General features: G+C 41.9%; 1 long non-coding RNA gene across 1 annotated transcript; it reads left to right on the plus strand.

The window, feature by feature from the left end:
* The first annotated feature begins 231 nt into the window (after positions 1-231).
* On the plus strand, positions 232-4,299 carry LOC133279373 (uncharacterized). The gene is made up of 2 exons (XR_009746863.1): positions 232-1,476; positions 3,550-4,299. It is a non-coding gene; the product is annotated as an uncharacterized LOC133279373 (long non-coding RNA).
* The last annotated feature ends 1,526 nt before the right edge of the window (positions 4,300-5,825 follow it).

The following is a 5,825-nucleotide window of genomic DNA, read 5'->3' on the forward strand; positions in this document are numbered from 1 at the left end:
AGGTTAGGCCAAAATAAAGTGTGCTTCTCAGCAAGATGTTCTGAGTGCTTCCCAGAAACCTTGCTATTCAAAGCTCACAGCTAGCTGAAAAATAAGTACATGGGGATAATCCAAAGAGTTATTGGAAAGAATACGGAGTGTTTACCTTCAACCTTCTATCTTTTTTTCTGCATCCAGGTTGTCTGTGGCCCTTACCTCTTTTGCTAAGTATTGGATTTAAATGCTTTATTCCTCTTTTTATCTCCTGACATCCCACTTGCTCACTAGAGATAGCAGTGTTATTTTCCAGCATAAGCACAGCCTTTACAAAGATGTTTCAGGTTTTTACTACAAGCCTTTCATTTGCACTGTTTATGAAGGCATATCATATATTGTAAAATGTCTGTCTTGTTTGCTGGGAGCATCAGTGTGATGGGAAAGAAACAAAAGACTACAAGGGATAACCAGCAGATGTAATGAAACAATGCCAACAGCAAGAGAAAAGAGGCTGTTTCTGGGGCTAGGAAAGTCCTCAATGGAATGTGGTCATGCTATTATGAGTTTGGAGAGTGGATCCTAAATACAAACAAGTTTGTGTGCACATTCACTGGAGCTGGTGGATCTTTTAGATGCTGAGTATTGTGCTGGAACTCATTCACCTCTTTAACTTTCCACCTTTTCCTGGAAAAATCAAGTAATGCCCATGGCTGCGAGGTTTCCAAGATGTGTTGCCTGGACAGTGTGTTGGTGGCACCTCCTGCTCACCCCTGCTGTGCTCTGGCATACAACAATGTGAGGATGGAGACCCCTCACTGCGAACTGGACTTTGTTTCAGGGCAGGACAAGTGCAGCAGATACAATTCTGCTGCATGTTGTGACCAGTTCATGTCCTTTTATTTGGTTTTTTGTGTATCTGGTTCCTGTTTTTTCTAGAAAGGCAAGTGTTTCTCAGTCACAGTTACCAGTCTTCTCCCTATTGCATAGAGGTTTCTTGCTCTTACTGCTTTTATTATTATTGTTGTTTTCATGGGGCTTTGTGTTGCATTTCCTTAATCTTTTGGGGTTTTGAGTGCTTCACATTTGTTAGCTTCAAGACCTTAAAACTGTGCTTTGGCCTTTATCGAGCTGATAGCCTGATAAGTCAAGTGCGAAGTTGTTTAGAGTAAGATTGTTGTCACAAAGAGTAGTTGTCCTGTAGTTTACCTTAGCCACACTTTTCATTAAAGAATTTCTTTTTAATAATTACTGTGCCTCAGCAGAGAGCTAATAATCACCTCCTGTTTTACAGGAGCACAGGGGAAAGGCCTGAGTGTCTGGGGCTTTCAGTGGCTGTACTTTAAAATCATGATTAAGAAACTTGATAGTCACAGTCTACAGCTTTGACTCTGGTGAGTTCTTTCACAGATCAGGGAATACAGGAGCTTTGAGACCCTCTCCTCTCCTCTGTGTGTAGTGCGTGTTCTCCTTCCAGAAAGGTGTTATAGAAATAACATTGTGGTAGGTAAAGGTGTAAGTGGCTGCATTTATTTCAGTTCTCTGCTTTCATCATCCTCCTTTGTGTAACCATTTTACTTTCTAAGGCAGATGCTTACATATTTTTCATTCTATAAAGCCTGTAATGGTTGAAGTTACACGCAGCTCTAGAGCTGCAAATTAATATGAGCCACAATCGGGGAAAATAAATTTCCACAGGATAACATAGCAGCTGTAAGTTTGCAGGGAGCTAATTTAAACCATACACTCTTACCAGTCTGCCTTGAGCATTAGTAAGAAATATCTGAAGTGAGATGTGGTTCATTCTGGTTGTAATTCTAGTGGTAATTTTTTCAGTGGTTAAAACTTATCAGTCTACGGTTTTTCTCTTTTTTGTTTTTGGTTTGGTTTTTTGTTTGTTTCCATATCATAAGTCTACAATTGAAGGGGATTTTCAGCGTTTTCTGTATTAGGCTGGACTGATGTTTCTGACCTAGAGGTAGTAAATGCCAGCTCCCCTGTGATGCTGAGTACAAATTCAGAATCATATCTGTACAAAATAGTGAACTCAATGGCTGCTAAGGCCAATTGCATGCAGCTAATTTTCTGTCAGAATGGATATTGTCTGTATCTCAGATTGAAAACAATTATTAACTAAATAGTAGTTCTCTTACCATCACACGAGAACATGAAGAATGGAATAGCTGCTTCCCAAGGGAGATGCTGAAAGAAGGAGGACTGAAGTAGTGAGTTTGGCTTTTGGGTTGGGTTTGGGTTTTGTTTGTTTTTTGTTTTGGGTTTTTTGGGTTTTTTTTTTTTTTTTTTTGTTGGGACAGAAAGAACAAGGACGGAGAAGTATGAATTAATTTTAACAAAACACCTGAAATGGCCATGAAGCAGAGTCAGGCTGTGTGAATCCCGTGGTTGCTAAATCAGAATGACCTGCCACACGATTGCTATAGGGTGAAGGCAGAAAATGTAGATCAGGAAAAGTGAGCTGCAGAAGTGAAGTCATGTGGTTTCTGACCATTAAAGCACTGAACAAAACCCAAAGAGACAGTGGATGGGTTAGACTTTGACACAGACTTGCAAGTATTCATAGGAATTCATTGCTACGCCTGCAGCTGGTGTCTAGAGGTAAGGGGACAGCTTTTGGTAGGTATGGAAATACTGCTGGAGAGCTGCATCACAAATTGCCTCAGAAGCAGGGTTGTTCCAGCCTCAGCATCACAAATTGCTTCAGAAGCAGGGTTGTTCCAGTCTCAGCATCACAAATTGCTTCAGAAGCAGGGTTGTTCCAGCCTCAGCATCACAAATTGCCTCAGAAGCAGGGTTGTTCCAGCCTCAGCATCACAAATTGCCTCAGAAGCAGGGTTGTTCCAGCCTCAGCTGCCTGGTATTTTACATGATATGTTTTGTTAGGATTTTCATTAAGTCCTATCCAAGTCTCTGAATAAACCCTCCCTAGAAGAGGAAACTATATGGTTGTGAAGGGGGTAATGAGACAGATTCTTCATCCCTCAGATTCTTCATCCCTCTTACACTGTTTACCATGCAAGAACAGGAGTAGAACAGGACGTGGTCTAGCTCAGTGCCATCGATATTGCCATCGTATCTTAAAGCTGGTCTGCGTTCATCTGGTTTCCACAAGACTGTTCTACAAATAACAGTCAAACATACTTACTGTAATTCTGTCTTTCTTGGCATAAGGGGGGGTGGGGGATTTTGTGAGCTTTATGCTCCTCAAAAACCCATCAAGAACCATTAGGCAAGGGGTCAATTTACTTCAAGCTCACAGCATCCTCGGGGTGCTGCAAGACTCCGTAAGACCATCAGAGAACAAAGACTAGGCACATACATTGTACAATATCCTCATTTAACAGAGCATCAGATCCTGCATGAAGGCAGGACATTCAGAAAGGTGTATCTGAAATACAGCTTCACCTTTTGAGAGGAAAAGAGGTTACCTCAGCGCACTTAGCAGAAATTGTTTAGGCTGTGGTCTTGTCTACCATCCATGAACATTTGTGTCAGTAAAAGCACATTTGGACACTGTCTGCCCAGAGTTTAAACTGACAAGCATTCGTGCTGGAGCAGCATGGACACTTGGTTCTGCAAGGACATAAGCAACATCATATGATGAACCTGCTTTGCTACAACTAACTGTAAGTGGCTTTTCTGATCCCACAAAGTTGAGTTATTTTGTTTTTTATAAGAAATAGGGTGCTTTAAAATTGTGATTGAACTCAAGGAAACTGCATTTGATTTGTGGATATTATGGAAGCAATAAAAAAGAGTTTTAAAAAAAAATCAGTTTTCTGGAGATCATTTGTTCAGCTCTACTATTAATACTGTTTTGTTTGCCAGACTATGATCAAAAACATTTGGCAGGCAAGACTTGCTCAGGAAAGTGAGCCAGTAGAGTTGAGCTGTCATCCAAGTACGTACAGAAAAACTGTTCTCTTGGCATGGAAAACAGACTGTTTACAGAAATAATAAACATGCCCTCTAAAATTATGTTCCTTCTCTCTAAAATCATGGAAGGTCGCAAGACTTTGACCCTACAGAAGGAGCATAACACTTTATGAGACTTCTGTCAAAGCACATGATAAAAAATAAATACACTGTAATAAAGAAGTGTCAGTCTGATGGCTCAAATGTGCCTTCCTAACATATCCTGTCTCCCTTCTTTCAGATGTGGTATGCACACTGCCACGCAAAGGAAGCCCATCTGGAGGGGATATCAAATCAATCCATTTTCTTGACGTATCGGTTGATGTAATTAACTTTTGTTTCATCTCCCAAGTAAACCTTGTAAACAATAAAACGTGTCAAAGTGAAATACAATTTATTGAAAAGTGTAATTTGCCAAAGTCCTTATGGTGATTCAGCTGCTGGATAGAGCCCCAGATGCTGAGTATCCATGAGGAATAAGAGCCTGATCTGGCCAAGACTTGTTTTTTCCCTGAGTCCTGACGATAGATGAGTGAGCTATAAGCAGGGTAGGAGGTAGTGGCTGGCTACCTCAGCAGCTGCCTGCAGCTGGAGGAGGAGTGTGTTCACCACTGTTGCCAACATACCTGGAGGGTGATAATCTCACCTTGTTAGTTCCTCAGGATTTCCAGGTTTATTCCTTATTTGGGTTCCTCCTTTCTCCCCTGTAAAGCTGTTCACTTAAATGCTGCTGTGTAAACTCCAGGCATGGGAGTGACAAATATCACTCATTCTTGAGTAAAATAGCGCAGCTTTTTAGTATCATTTGAACATCTTTGATGGAGACCCTCAGCCCACGTTCATGGTCTCCTTGGTGCAAAGCAGACAGAACAGGCTGACAGAAAGGTTGTGGTTATACTGGCCATAAACTAAAATGTTTTGCAGGCGTTTCCCTGCAAAACTGTCTGGGGCAGTCTAGCATCAGGTAGTATTTACAGATGAGAACTGAGATGAGGGAACTGCAAGACTTCTTGACTTGATACATGCTACTCTTCAGCTGCCTGCAAGTAAAAGTGTTTCTAAATCTCATTGCACTGCAGCATCTCTGACTGGGATCTGCTAGTCTTAGAATCAACCTGCTAGAATCAACCAGGTTGGAAAAGACCTTTAAAATCATCAGGTCCAGTCATTACTCCAGGATTGCTAAGTTATGGGTGTCCCTGCTAAGGGGAGACAGAGCCTAGCATTCAAAATGACAGTGTTTGAGTTCTAGGAGGACAGTTACCCGAGTTAACAGGTTGCACATGAGAATCTCCACTGACTACATAGGGAACCAAGGAAACCAGTGTTAGTAGGTTAATCTTTATTAATAGATCCTTTCCTCCTTCCCCTAATTACTGGCACAGCTATTTCCTTATGTTCTTCCCAGATGCCTCTCCTGGTTTTCACTCACACACTGCCCGCTGCTTGCACAGACACAGCAAAGGGGCTCTGATCTCACAGCTCAGGCACAGTAGCAGCAGCTCTCCTTACCTGCATGGAGTTCTGCATGGCCTGCAAGCTGGAGAGACTCAGCATTGCATCTAGGCCTGCCTGTAGCTCCATGCTGTCACAGGTATTTTGGGGTCTCACTGAGCAAGGTCAAGAAGCTACAACACTAGTTTTGAGGGCAGTTCATTATAAGACTGACACTATTCTATTCTGTGTCAAACAGCCATTAGCCCTTCCTCTGGCATCCCTGTAGTTCCAAGGAAGCGGAAGGGTATCCCTGCTGCCTTCTTTACCCCAGTTGCCAAAGTCTTTTCATGCACAGCAGAAAACTAGACAGATAATCCCTCCTTTGGAACTTCACCAGTGCAGCTTATACATGTGCAGAATATAAAAGATATTTAAATGTGAGCTCTCAGCTTGCTGATGGTGAGTGTGTGAGTATTTGGCTT

Source organism: Pezoporus flaviventris, unplaced genomic scaffold (assembly GCF_033815535.1).
Source record: "Pezoporus flaviventris isolate CSIRO_AGI_PZ_B2104156 unplaced genomic scaffold, CSIRO_AGI_Pfla_v1 ptg000073l, whole genome shotgun sequence".
In the NCBI taxonomy this organism is placed as follows: Eukaryota; Metazoa; Chordata; class Aves; order Psittaciformes; family Psittacidae; genus Pezoporus; species Pezoporus flaviventris.